Source organism: Chelonia mydas, chromosome 4 (genome assembly GCF_015237465.2).
Source record: "Chelonia mydas isolate rCheMyd1 chromosome 4, rCheMyd1.pri.v2, whole genome shotgun sequence".
Taxonomy (NCBI): domain Eukaryota; kingdom Metazoa; phylum Chordata; order Testudines; family Cheloniidae; genus Chelonia; species Chelonia mydas.
In genome coordinates, this window is record NC_057852.1 from 78,498,844 (window position 1) to 78,514,260 (window position 15,417).

At 39.3% G+C, this 15,417-nt stretch overlaps 1 protein-coding gene across 2 annotated transcripts in view; it reads left to right on the plus strand.

Moving 5' to 3' along the window:
- The window catches only part of TENM3 (teneurin transmembrane protein 3), a 2,200,211-nt gene that overhangs the window by 1,554,404 nt on the left and 630,390 nt on the right, over positions 1–15,417 (plus strand). The window contains exon 1 of one of the 2 annotated variants that reach the window (XM_037897578.2): positions 11,480–11,753. The exons of the other annotated variant lie outside the window; for it this stretch is intronic. The gene's annotated coding sequence lies outside the window, so the exon portion shown is untranslated. Of the gene's footprint in view, positions 1–11,479; positions 11,754–15,417 lie in introns of those variants that run through there. 2 annotated transcript variants of the gene reach the window in all.

Genomic DNA, 15,417 nt, shown 5'->3' on the forward strand with positions numbered 1-15,417 from the left:
ATTGGAACTGATTAAAGCCAAAAGTGAAACTGATGTTTTTTGTTTTCATTGTCTGTTTCATTTTTATGTATTTAGATTCCTAAAATAACAAAAAATTGCCTATCTAAAAGCTTTGTGTCCTCTGACATCACTTGAAATAATATACACATTACTGAATACAGGAGAGTAAAATGCTCAATGAAAGTGCAAAGAGTAGGTAAAATAAATATATGGTGAAAAGTAAATTGGATTTTTTTTAATTGTCAGTTTTAATCTAGGCTGTTAGTATGGAAGATGAGCAAATTTATTTAAAAAATAATCATTGTAACTGGATATCATCTCTTTTAACTCATCTCAGGCGCGTAACTTCTTTTTCTTTCATGTGTATATGGTATTATCTACTGTCAGTACAGAAACATAAGCTCTGATTCTACAATTTGATTCATGTGGGCATGTTACTACATTTGCACAAAGTTCCCGTAAAGCCACTGGGGGCTCCTCCCTAAGTGCACCACATACACCTGAATGGATTTGAATGCAAGGCAAAAGCCATAGACTCCTGAACTCAGGTCACTGCAGGTAATTGAAAGCACTTTGTTTAAAACTTTTATTTGAATGCAGAATTTGTCAGTTAGGCTACACATTTTTCCAAGTATGTAATTCCCACTGATGTCAGTTGAAGTTTTGCATAAAAAATTTTAACCAGTATGTGGCCCTTAATGATTTAAGATCTTCAAGTTCAGTGCAGTTCACATTTAAAATTCAGTCTTGTAACCCAGCTTGATATTTATTTAAATAGCTCTTACAAAATGAAATATGCTATTGAAATGTAATATTTAAATAATGTGGATGGATTATTATTTCAAAGTGACAATGTGCTAGATACTGTACACAATACAGAAAAACAAAGACAGTCCCTGCCCCCAGAGGATGTGAAGTCTAGAAGGTAGACACAGCAGAAAGGACAGACTGGAAAATCCTGGGTAATTTATACAAATTATTTTATTCAAGTGTGTATATAGGCTAAATTACAAACTTTCTACTTGTGGTTGTAGCAGAAACTGATTTTAATAAATTACTTAAATGAAGAAAGAATGATGGCTTGGTGAACTGGTTTTGGAAGGGTTATTCATGCATGGAGCTGGGAATGGAGGGAGAGTAGCAGGGCTTCAAGGTTGGTGGTGGAGTGGGAAATTACATATAATTTCCTCTCACCTCTGTGGTAGAGATGAAGAAAACGAGAGAGTGCCTACTTTGCTGCATCATTCCCTTCTTCCTCAAATTCTGCAGAAATATCTCCATACAAGTTGGGTCATTGGAATCAATGGCTTTTGCAGGAAATCTGCATTTCCACAGAGGAACTGAACCTCCCCACTGCTCCTGTAACCAGGGGTCCAGAGCCCCCTGGGGCCACGAGCAGGTTTCAGGGGGTCCGCCAAGCATGTCTGGCATTAGACTAGCCAGGGCCCAGGGCAGAAAGCTAAAGTCCCACCACACTGGACTGCAGCGTGGTGCCCCATGCCCCAACACCTGAGGCTGAAGCAGAAGCCTGAGCAACTTAGCTTTGCAGTGCCCCCTACATGTGGGGCCCCAGGCAATTGCCCTCCTTGCTACTCCCTAACACCGGCACTGGGTTTTATATGCAGAAACATGGGCGGCGGGTGAACCAGCAGATGGGGGAGGCTAGCCCCCCTCCCCCACTGGAACCTAGAGCAGCAGAGCCCCACCACAGCCGCTGGCCCCGCTACCCTAGACCAGCACCCCTGACCGCAGCCCCGGTGGGTGGCACAGCAGCAGCACCCCTGACCCCAGCCCCAGAGTGTGGGGTGGGTGGGGCCTCCACAGTTGGGTGACCAGATGTCCCAATTTTATAGGGACAGCCCTGATATTCAGGGCTTTCTCTTATATGGGCGCCTATTACCCTCCACCTCTTGTCCTGATTTTTCACATTTGCTATCTGGTCACCGTACGCCACAGCGACCCCAACTCCAGCCCCAGAGCACCGGGCAGGCAGCACCACTGCAGTGCCCCTGACCAGAGTGCCAGGCAGGCACCAGCTTTAGCCTCCCCAAGTCCTGGAGGCAGGCCATCCAGCCCCAACCCAGCCTCAGCCTGAGCCACGAAAGAGTGGGAACTCGCAGGAACTCCTGGGGGCGGAGCGTGGGGAGGGCCACATCAGGCTGTTTGGCGAGGCTCAGCCTCCCCCAGCCTATGATACCCACCCCCTCATGTGCAGAAGAACAGTTTTTATAGCATGTTGGGAGGGCTCAGAAAGAAAAAGGGTTGAGAACCCCGGCTCTAACCCCTCTTTCTTTCCCTGCCATTGGCAAGATGCCCTGAACCAGCTCTCCTCAGAGTGGAGAGTGCATATACAAAGTCCCAGTTACTACTGTTTCATATAGCAGTAACACAGGTACCAATATACACTCTTATTCCTAGTCAAAGGGCGAAATGACTTAGCCACTGACTCCTCCTCTGCCTGTGTTGCGCTCTGCTCCAAACACTCCACAGATCTCCAGCCCCACAAAGTACTATTGTGGGATCCTCTTTGAAGTCTGGGAGAAGGGGGAGCATACTGCTGAACTGGCAGTTTCCTTCTTCTGTATCCTCCCCCATCCCCAGATGGGTCTGCTACCCTCCACTTCATAAATGGAAGGGAAGCATGGGGTCCTAAATCATTAACAATATGTTGAGTACCACACATTAGGATATTAACATGAACATAATAGGTCACTCATATGGGAATTTTAATAACCCTTAGTAATGCTATTTCCTTGACACACAGGACTTGGTCTGATTGCCCTAGCATATCAGTATATCTTGTAAAAACAAATGATGTCATTCAATAAGGAGCTATCTTCCATTATAATAGAAACCCATTATAACCTCACAATCTACAGTGAAATACTGTTTAGAAACAGAGTTCCAGCTCCTATCGAGCTTACTTGAATTGTCCCACAGTTTAATATAGCCTAAGAAGTTTTTCTTACAAAGTAAGAAATGCCTTGGAGGAGGAAAAGGGGTGTTCATTTGTGTTTGTGTGTGTGTACACTAATTTTTCAAAGATTATGGGGAACATCCAAAACTTTTATAAAATAGGGGCAAGTAATACAGGCTACCCTCAGGCTGAGAAAACACAAAGGCATTTGGGATCAATTGGAGTTCTGTAACATCTGATTTTATGTATTACAGAATGTGTAACACACACACGTCTATGTAGTGTTTGTATCCATGTGATAATTTTATCATGCATCTTTGAGTGCCTCACCTGCACTGTGCCCACTAATCTATCTCCTCTGAGACTACTTCTAGCATTCCAATCCTCTGAGCAACTTCAAAGAACTGCCAGTTAAAAAAAACAAAAACCCAAAGCCTGGCCAGAAAAAAGTTTTCTTATTCACCCCAAACATCATTTAAACAACTAATTGATTTGAGGTCATAGGATAGGAAATATTCAGTCCAGAATGAGTGACTGGTTTAATGTTCACAGCCTCATGACATAAGAAAAGCGTTATACCATTGCAGAGGGATTGGAGATTCCTATCCCGCCCACACAACAAAGCATTTGCTTCTAGCTTTGTACATTGCTGAGATTAATACCATTTGTAAAACAGGGACCTCATTGCCAATAAAGTAAGAAACATATTTCTAGCCTCGGTACGTCACAGCAAAGTGGACATTTATACTGTGACACAAATATGTATGGAAAAACGATTTAGGATTTTTTTAGAAATTTCTAAAATGCATTAGTTATCATTTTTCTTTGCCTTAGAGGCCTGAAGTGGGAGAAACATACTACTAAGCCAGCCATGCTTCAGAGCCAGAGGGATATGAAAAATAATACTTCAAAAAAATCTTTCATTTTTCTGTAGAATGTGTAAGAATACATAGCAGTTGTATTGCCATTCTTTTGGAATAACCTGTCTAACTCATTCCACTTGTAATGTACACCAGTAAAATCTTTGCATCACACATCATGTGCTTCCATTTCTAAAAGACAAAAAACTATCATGTGTTCTTAATATTTATGCATATATGTTATATATGAGATATATATCTATAATTACATTTCTGGATCTTGTGGTGCATCATTTCCAAGATAAATAAAAGTGATAAGAACTAACATTTCTATTTATTTGGAAGGCCATACCATTCCCTTTCTCCTGCAAATATCTTTAGCTGGTGCTTATTTTTAGGCTTCTAAAATTATGCCATGTGATTTGATTATTAGGTTTAGTGGAAGCATGGCTAATGGAATCAGTATCATGTCTATAGCAAGCTTTGTGAATTTTCATTGCCAGTTTTCTGCATAGTTTATACTTTTGTCACTTAAGCTGCACAGAGGTGCTTCAACAATTAATCGCAAACTAGGGGGACTTTTAATGGCGCTCTTCTTGGGATCTTGTGTTAAAAGAAGAAAAGTTCCCATGAGTGAAGTATAAGTTAGCTTTTCCATGGGTGGGGGGGAGGATTGAATTACATTTCTCTCCTTGTCCTTTAAATGAATAGCATAGTTTGGGTGAAATTATCAGGCAATTGCATGCCTTTTATGCAGATAATGCTATTTGATGAAAGCAGTGTTTTGATCTGCTGAGGATAATACAGATCCAGGGTTGGATTCATTGGTGAGAGTAAAGCTGTCTTCTGTGATAACTTCATCTCAGCATGAGGTCAGACGGGGAAAAACTGGGATGGGGGATTAAAAAATGACACAGTCGGAGCAGTATTCAGTTCCCTGCTGTGCTCCTGGCTGCACACTATAGCTTATGTTTCTGATCTGTTATGGTATTGTCTGCTTTTCTCTCCCAGAGCAGAAAGAGATTGCTTAAAACTTTTCCTTTTGCAGCTAGAGGGATTAGTTCAGTGCAGCTTTTTTAATTAAAGAAACTGTATCTTTTTCAAGGCAATTTAAGGCTGCACTAGAAGGCCATCAGCATTCATAACTTAGTGCTATTAACTATAACAGAGCATAGCTGTACATTTAATATTTAGAAATAGGCATCAATCTTTAGAATTTTGGGGTTAAAATTGATGATTGATCCTTTCACTAAAGGAATGATAGTAAATGAATTATTTTCTATAAGTAGGAACTTCAAACAACATTGCTTTTAGTTTAGCTGAGCTTCCTTAGGTAAATATCTATGATGACAGTAGAGTGCTTTTAAAAATATAATATGTAGAAATAGTTCTAAGCATTTCCTCTTCACTTCATTTTTTTACAAAAATAAAAATGTCATCAGTTGAAAATATCTGTAGAATGTACTGAAGTTATTTTTACAATGTGCAGTCCTAGATCATTTTAGCTTTATATCAAGCTTCAAAATATAATTGGCCACTAGCTTTATTGATTAGGAATAGGCACATACTCTTTGCAGTCGTTAGGCTATATACATTTGAACTGAATTTACAACTCAGTTTAGTCGAGGTTAATGGTTGAAACCTCAAATGTTTCAAATAAGGCCCATATGTTGATCACTTTACAAAGCATACAGGGACTGTGCTTAGGTTGCAGCATACACATCTCCAACTAAATTCCATGCCAGATCAATTAGAAACAGTTCCCCTGAGCAGACAGGAACAAACAGATTGTTGCCACTACTCTGGTTGAACTCTTGTCTTCTAGAAATGAAAGAAGTCATGTTGAGTACTATGTACTTTACTAGCAACAGTCCAAGGAAATTTAGAAAACTAATATTTTATTAAAATTTCAGGTTAGACACAACAGATAAAAAGCAATTAACATCCAGTGTATCAACATTTAATAGCAACTCATCATGTTCCTTCAGAGTTTTTAGTTAGTGGGCTGTTTTTCAGACTTAGTTTATTAGTGATGTTTTATTGACAGGTTTCAGAGTAGCAGCTGTGTTAGTCTGTATCTGCAAAAAGAAAAGGAGTACTTGTGGCACCTTAAAGATTAGCAAATTTATTTGAGCATAAGCTATGCTCAAATTTGTTAGTCTCTAAACTGCCACAAGTACTCCTTTTCTTTTTATGTTTTATTGAGAAAACTTTGGTTTCCTTATTGCTTTTCTCCATTACCTTAAAACTTTTTAAAATATATTTTCCTGTGAAATTAAGCTGTGTTTGAACAGTTAATAGTGGGATTGTTGTAATGATCATTAGATTTTTTTTCAAACATGTTCCAATCAAAGAAGGGGAAACACCATCAAGAAACTTAAAGAACTTCATGGGTATGCGCCTTATTTATAACAGAAGTTAATCTTTCTGCGGGGAAAAACAATAGATAATCATAAATTCTGCATAAATTTGATGTATGTTATGGGAAACTGAATAGTTCTATAAGAGATCTGTATATTGACTTCTGACTCTAAAAACTATATACATTCTTCTCAATAGGGATTGAGAGTAGTTATCTGATAGTACCTCATGTTCTGGAAGACTGTTGTATCAGTCAGCATCCCCCTTAAATTTCTCACAGAATTGTGTAACTAATGCACAAGGAAGACTATAAAGGCTCTTTGTGATGGCTACTAATTATGATTGGGAAATGATTATGTGGTTGTTTATAAAGCCATAAAATTACCTCAATCAATATCTGGAAGTGACCTAGTAACAATATGGGAAAGTCATTTTTTGTATTCCAAATTATATGCAGACTGTTTTGGGCTCTTCTTTGAGAATACAGTAAGGAGGGTCAGCAGTAATGTTCAGTGAAAACATCATTTTCACTAGAGCTCAACCTCACTATAGCAGTGGTTTATCTACAAACTAAGGTAATAGAAAAGCATGACCCGCATTTAAAGGCTGATTTGTGTTATAATCCGTACATTAGGTGGCTCCAAAATGAATGTATGTAGGGTCCTATCTTGCCTTAATTAAGGTAATTAAGACATATTTCTCTCTGCAGACAGCCATTTAATTTTATGGCTTTGTCAGTGATCAGATTAGAATATTTGTTTTACAATTTTACCACAATTTAACAGCAGAGGAAAATAAATGTCATGACTTATTTCTGGCAGTAAAACATGCTAATAGAAATATCTGAGATGTTCCTGTGGGTGTTTTAGCTTTTAGCTTATTCTCCCCCCACCCCCCACATCTCCATACTAACTAATACTTGCACAGTGCTTTTAATTTAATATTGACAAATTACTAAAATTTGGATTCCCTCCGGGACTGTTAGCTGTCCAGTCCATATGATTTTCAGGAAGTTTTCTTCTACCCAAAGAAGGAGGTATGTGATATTTACTAATTTAGTTATAAGAGTTATCCATTTATCGTGGTTTGGTTTTGAATCTTAGATTTAGTCCAAACATGTGTTTTGTTCAGATTCATGCGTGCATCCCCCAGGACAGTTTGCTTCAACACCTTCACACACACAGAGAGCTTTCCAGCTGCAAGGCTCGCTAGGGTTAGTCACAGTGTACACCTATACCCAATTAAGTTAGGCAGAGCCACAAATACTCGTTTCTACAATGTGCTTGGACAAATGTAATAACAGTAAAGTACAATTATGAAGTCCAGAGGTTATCTTCTTAGAGCCTTTGTGAAACCTGAGACCCCGATGACCTACAGGAATGCTCTGACATGCGTGTAAAACATGCACAGGAGAAATGAGACAACTCTGCTGTGTTTTCGAACGGAAATACTAAGTAGCTGTTAAGTCAGTCCCTCTCTGATCCTGTACAGGGACAAAAACCATGAAGCTAATTGTACGAAAGAACAAATGGGAATAGTAACTGTCACATTATGGTCAGCTAACAAGATTGAGCAGCCGAAACAAGCATTTTTTTTTTTTAATGCTTTATCCTTATCCACAGTAATGCACAACGCTAGCTATTGAGATCCCATATAGGCAATCTCTTATCTAACTGTCCTAAACCACATTTTGATGCTTACCCCAAAAGCAAAATTGGTAGTTGGAATCAATTTCCTCCGGTATAAGCTGCATTTCAGTGGTATTTGACAGCGAAGGGGGTTTGCGATATGTTCTATTCAGACACTTGCATATCCTGCAAAGGGTGTATAGTCTTAGAGACAGCAAGCGTTTCCAAGCACTGTGCCATTATCCAGTACATAAAGACTGTGATAACGTACACCTCCAAAAGAACACATTAGAGGAACTTAACAAGTTTGGGAAGTACATAACGACATCTTGAATTTACCTCATCTTCTCGTTTTATTGGTAATTAGTGCAGGAGCCAGTATGTCTTGAGTGAGAGTACATTCTGCTCTCTTCCTTCAGTAACACCTAGACTCAGAGGAGAAAGCAAGATTTACTGATCGTCACATAAAAAAGTCTCTCTATTTAATTCATATAAGGAATGCATATTCTTTTGTTCTGGCGCTACAAAATACGAGCTTATTAGCATCCTAAAACCGTGAAGCTGCTGCTTCTGTTACATTTTTTTTAAAGTCTAGATGGTGATTTTTAGCAAGTTTAGCCACATTTAATGACAGTCTTTAGAAAGATACAAGCCTACAGAGATTTAAAACAAGTGTGACTTTACACTTTTTAAATTAGTTTAAACTCTGAAGGCTGAAATGTAATTAAACTTTGTAAGCCTAATCATACTACCTCAGTAAAGTTAGAGTACTAAAAATAATGTACTATGGACTTCAGAAATGCAGACAAGCATTTGACAGTAGTTCATCCTATTGAGCTTTGAATGAGGAGGAAGGTTTATAATCTCTGTATATAACGCAGGAAAATCTTAATTCACTGTGTTTGGAGATGACAGAAAGTTCATCTTGGTATATCATGAGATTTGGCTAAATTAGAGCAAATGCCTTATCACCCTTAAGAAAGCATTTTGAATATTGACAGCTTGTTAACATCGCATTTTTCATTTAACATTAGAACAATATAAGTCAAAAAGAAAAATTATACCAAAGCCCTCGCTGTAAAAGTTGTTTTTAAATTTAACAGTCATTGCTGTTGTTTATACTACATAGATGTATTTATGATGTCTGGTATCAAGTCAAGAATATTCACGTTTATCTAGCTAAATATATTTTGATATAAAGTTAATGTAATATAATCAACATTTTCACATTTTGATTGGTTTCCTAATAGGAGCTCAGAATGTGAGTAGCAGATTTTAATCGCAAAGCAAGTTAATACTGTATACAACTCTATCTTTGTCTGTATACTTCATTTTATTATAAGTGTTAAAATGAGCAAATCTAGGTGTGGTGTAAAGAAAACTTTCAACTGTTTCTTGAGATGTATTTATACTTCCTGCTTTTTGAACCGAAATCCCCATCATTTAAGTAGCACCACCGGAGCCAGGACAGTATACATTTCTGTCCCACTGGTTTATTTTTAGCGTCTTCAGAAACGTAATCTAAACTATGTGTAGGGATTTAGAAACAATTAGTCTGTAATATTTCAACTTTGTAGCGAAAATAAGTTGTTTATATTATAAAATAGCCACAGTATTTCCTATAGATTAAATATTATAATTACGATTGTCTATTATACATGCTGTAAAAATGTTTGATAATGCAGGATGATTGTTCTTTTATGAGGTACACACTGTAATTTACACATGTGGCTCTCGTTGCTCGTACATCACTCAGGAATCAGTTTAGATGTCCAGATGCATTGCTTCCCAGATTGAACCCTCCACAGTATAAATGCTCGTTAAGAGCAATAGGAGACAAATGGGTAAAACACCATAGAAAAGAAAGAATTGTTGAGTGGATCATAGGTAACACTAACCATGCTTGTCAATAACATCTGTAATATAATTTCCTCGATTACATGGTATTTCCAAGTAATTGCATACCTTGGGAATTTACTAAGAAACTTTTTGGATAATATAGGGGTGTTTCCATTATTGAGTCGGAAAGGTGATGAATATATCTGAGACTGGAATATCAGCATACCGTGGCAGATAGCTCCGGCAGCTAAATGTTTAAAACACTGCTAATTTCAAGAACATTAGTGAACGTTCATAGTTGGTGTGTAGAACTTCTTTAAGCCTAAAATGAAAGACGTAAAAAGAGGAATTATGGTTATTTCTCTGTTTTAGAGGAGGGCCAGGGCCAGGATATCCAGGAATATGAATGTGAAGATTAATGTTATAATGCATTAATGACTGTGTTACAGGTGGATACTTTGTATACAGTCCACTACTGACTCCGACTGCTATCTACTTTTTGTGCCGGTTGGGGCGGGGGAGATTGCTGGAAAAGGAGAGTGAGAGAAGGAGGAAGAAAAATAAACAGAAGTCTCTCTATGCCTGTGTATGTGTACGTGTATGTATGGTTAGGGGGGAAATTTATTTTAAAAGGAAACCTCATAAATTACAATCAGGTGTCTCTCAGTGTTGGCCTTTGTTGATATTGTTCTAAGTCTAGCCTACTTTCGAACAATCTTCAAGTAAGGCCACAGAGCAAATACTTCAGCTGTACTATCGCACAGCTAAAATATGTAGGAGAGTGTTTTACTTATGGGTACAAAGACTTCAGGCTTATCACAAGATGTACGCGTCAGACAACGGGTTGTTCATAAACATCGCAGGTCACTCTCATGAGCTATTTTAAATGGGGTCCGGCTGCTGGGTTTGTGAAGCCTTAATTATACCCCTCTGCTTCCGCATCAATCTTCCAAGACAGTCTCTTGCTCGCTCCCACCTTATCTAGGGACTCAGCTGACCTAATATGCCCAACCTCTGAAACAGCAAGAAAAGTATTTTCTAAGACTATCAGAGGTTTTGAGTACATTGATGACGTGCATGCACTGGGGTAAAAATGGAGTTATTTATCACCATTATCACCCTCCCCATGGAAAAATCAATCAACCAGCCCCCTTGCCCCCAATAAAAACCCGCTCTCCTGGCGCTGGTCGGAGAGAATATATCATGAGGCTGTAAGTTCATTAGTGTTTGCAATCAGTAGCGTGCAGACACCCTCATCAGGGCAGAAAGCTGCAAAGAGCCATTCATCAGCGTGAAGTGTTATTCATGGATGACCCCTAAATCATTGCACTAGTAGTAGATGTACTGATTGGTCACAGCATGGGAGCCTCGGTATTTTACATTAACCAAGGCAGGCGGCAGCGGCGGGGAGAAGCGGGGAAGAAGGCAAAGGTGGTTCAGTCCAGCAAATCCCAGCTGGCAGGAAAACGCAGCCAAGGGGACATCTTTGCGGAAAGGGGAGCAGAGGGGAGCCACCGTCCACTCGGCGGGCGCTGGAGCGGAGGCGCTGGGGATTATAAATGCTCAGGCGGGTCCCCGTCGCCCTGCGCTGGGGAGCGGATCTCGCCCCCTCCCCCTGCGCTGCGCTGGGGCGGCGCATGGTAGGCTCCTCTCGCGTGTGCGGCTGCCTGGCAGGGGCTGGAGCTGCTGCTGAGCCAAGTCTCCCTTCGGGGTTCCCGGTGTTAGTGCACAATTACGTCCTCCCGGCGGCGGTGGCTGCTGGTCCCGGGCACGTTATTGTAGCTTCCTCCCCCTCTCCGGAGCCGCTCCCGAGAGCGGAAAGCAACTCGTCCCCGCGCGCCCTGTCAGCCAGGGGAGGACCGAGCCAGAGGGGCCTGGGGGAGGCGGGGGAGAGGGAGAAAGTGAACTCCTGGGCGCGGTGCATTTCTCCTCCCGCCCCATCCCCCCCCCCCCCCCCGGCTGCCCCAGCCCCTGGCAGGGTGCAGCGGCGGGCAGGGGAAGGAACTTGTAACTCTTTTCCTTTCTTTTCCGCTTTCCCCTCCCCCCCCGCTTTTGGCCAAGCGCTGGGTGCGTGGTGCTTTCCCTGGCGCCGCTGCTGGGATACTGAGAGCAGGAGGAGAAGAGCCGGAGCGAGCTTGGCAGCCCTGGGTAAGTGGAGCGCTGCTCTCCGTGCTGGTCCTACTGGCCGGCTGGCGTGTGGCTGTGGGGGAGCTAGCGGGGTGGCGCTGCCGCTGCGAGCGGAGGAGGGTGCCAGGAGCCCGGGGAGTCGGAGAGACTTGCTTAAATCGGGACTTGTGTCCTTCCCCTCCGGGAGGCTGCAAGCGGAGTGAGCCGGTCTGCTGGGAGTGTGTGGCAGGCTCTCCCCCCTCCCCCCAACACTATTTCCTCTCTCCTGCCCCCGTCTCCAGCATCCCCTCCTCTGAGGGGAACTTGGGCTGCTGGCAGCTGCTGTTTGGTTCCCCGCTAAATACCCCGCCGTGAGGAGGGGACGGACACGGGGACCAGGAGAGGAGGAAAACGCGCCGAGCAAAGGAGCGGAGTTTTTGTAGAAAGAGCTCATCCGAGTTCTGTGCTTCTCCCTGCTGGCGATGCTCTCCGCTTGCGTGGTGCTGCTGTTCCCAAACGTGGGTCTCGCAGTCCTTGCTGAAACGATGCAGTGAGTAAGCGTACACACACTACTTATCCCAAACATACACTTCGTAGGCTAGCAAAGGTGCGGGCTTGCACGTTATTGCATTCTAGTGTAGATCTAGTGCAGAGAGATCTGCTACCACAGCAGTTTCATTTATTTTCTCACGTCACTTCATTACACTTGGAAGATAAATGAAAGTGTCCAGACTTTTATTTTGTAAGAGTAATGGAAGTTGAAGAAGTGTAAAAGGTTGCCCTGATTTGACTTGTGGTAGATTTTAACATGGTTCATGTTATCTGTGATCTGTATGCTTAAGATTGTCTTTATTCATAGCACTATATTTCTTATCTTCTGACAATGTATTTGTCAAACGATTGTAGGCAGTGGCAGACCCCATTGGGTGGTCTGTACACTCTGGAAATAGAAATATGTTCAGGTTTTCCCTGTTCTTTCTGTACTTTAAAGAAGAAAGAAAAGAGAACAGGCAGGAATATTCTTTTTACTTGTGTTCAGTAAATTGCAAAGAAAATGTAGAATAAGTAGCGTTAATATGTAGTGACTGAAACAGATTCCAAGTTGCTGGCATTTTGTTTGTTTTGATCTAATGATATTATTTAAACTTCCTGTATTTTTGTTTTCTTTCTTAGAAGAATACTGTGCTTGATATGGTCAATCGTGTCAATGTCTGTGGTTTGTGTGCTAAAAAGTTTTATATTGTAAACTTCACTTTAACCAAGTAATTTACCATATTAAAATACACAAAAAATAGCCTGTATGTGGACCTACAATCTTAAGTTCTAATATCAGTCATTACTCTGTGGTCTTCTGCAGTTCAAGGTTCTTTCAAATTTGTTTATATTTAGATTCAAAACCATTTTTAGTGTGAGAATAGTGAAATTATCTGCATCTGTACTCACTAAATGTGATAAACCTGTTTGACATTAGAAATTCTTTAACTTTACAAATTGTTATCCTTCTTTGTATGATATCCAGTATGTTTTGCCTTAACTATATTTAACAGTTTAAAAAAATTCTATGCATAGGTAAATTCCAGTATCGAGTTTCAAAGCACAAATTTAAATGTAAACATGATACCTCTATAAGATAACTAATGAACTTAAAACGGCAAATTATATTACGTGCATGTTCCTTGAAGAAAAATACAATAAACACAACTATAATTCCCCCTAAAAACAAAAAAAACCCACACAAACAAAACTGAACAAAAAACTGATATTCAGGATTACAAATAAATGCACATTTAAGACGATTGTGGAAGAATTTCTATACATATGTTCTATACCAAAATGTAATTGTATGTAAATACAAAACAGGAAAAAATATACACTCTTAGACCTTAGAATGGACTGTTGATTATATAAAATAAAAATGTTAAAGTTGTCTAGAACATTATTTTTCAAATTGTGTTATATTACACTGCTGTATGGGTTCCCTTTTTTTTTTTTTTTTTGGTCACTATGGACTTGTTACACTACTTATTTAGTCTCATAAACTAGAAGACAGGCTACTGTGTGTGTGCATATTTATAATATTTATAAATTTATATATATATATATATATATATATATATATATATGTGAGCTAATTTTACATATGTAAAAACTGAAAGATATAGGATGGTCAAATAGTTTTTCCATCAAAAATAAATCCTTTTTGTTTAAAATTTAGTGGGAAGGGGAAAACTCCAGAGCAACATTCATAATCCGGTTAGTAAGTTAAAACTGGTACTTCAGTTAAACCCCTTTTGATTGAGGAGTAATTATCCTATACACAAACAGCCAAGCCGGTAGGATATACCAAAAGAAAATGGATTTAAAGATACAAATCAATGTGCAAATAAACAATTTTTATTGGAGATAAACCATACAAATATTAGAAAATGAAATTTTGGCAAAGTTGAAGTTCATTACATTGTCTTCTCCTAGAAATATAACAGCTAACAAACTATAGTTCCAGTTCTGTAAGGTGCTGAGCACTGTCAACTGCATTGAAATCAATGAGCCTTATCCAAAACCCATGAAAGTGAAGGAAAAAACTCCCATTGACTTCCATGGACTTTGCATTAGGCCCAGTAGGAACTGTGAGCGCTCAGCACCTTGTGGGATCAGACCATGTATACAAAACTGCATTGTGCTATGTAGACCTGAAAGAAAATGCAAATAATTTATAGTAAAACTTTGGGACAGAAGTATCTTGTATTCTAACGTGAGATTGAATTTACTGAAGTTAATGCTGACATATAAAATTCTAACTTGTAGAAAATACATATCCCTATTTAAACATACTGTAGGAATGAAAAAAATCTGAAGGAAAATCTCTTCCAAATACTTTTCTCTTGAGATATCTTGTTATGCACAAATATATTGTATTTTGCTTGATCAGTTTGACAAAGACCATGTTTGAACTACTGTATGCATGAAATAGACATGTTAAATCTGAGCACAGAAAATATATGGTATTCCTAATTCTATTTTAGAAGCTTATTTTACTTTATTACTTTACTACCTGTTTTCTTGTATGTGAACTCTTCTAACCACTTTGCTATTTTAACAGATATGGATTGCGAATTTGCCATTTTAGCCCACTGCAATTAGTCTTTCTGCTAGTTTATTCAATTGAACCCTGTTTATCAAATAGGATTCTACTGTATTATCATGAAGACTTTGGTTGGGTGCAAGAAATTTCTCCCTTCCCCAAATAACTCATTGAACTTAGGGAGTTCTTTTATGGCACTTGTCTTTACTTTCAGTATGAGTGACAAGTTGCACAAATATAGGATCAATGAACTGTATCATATTAAAATGTAGTGTTAATGTATGAAGGTTTCCAGTTTTCAGTAACCTTTTATTTAAAAGCCCATAGTTAAGATGGGTTCTACATTGTCAATTACACAGTTTTTGAAAAATAAATCTTTAAAGTTTTGGAAGTTACAAAGGCTTTACAGTAGAAATGTGCACTTTAAAAAGCTTTCCTTTTTTTTAGTTCTAAAACTGATTAATTGCTATGTCTTATAAACCTTGATTTATTTAATACTTTTTTTTCATACCAAGCATTACCATTATGAAGCTCTCCTTATAATTGAGATTAATGTTTCTGAGCAAAGAAGTGATTTGGAGGGCTGCATTCATTTTGAGTGCTGTTCTAATCAATTTTAGATAC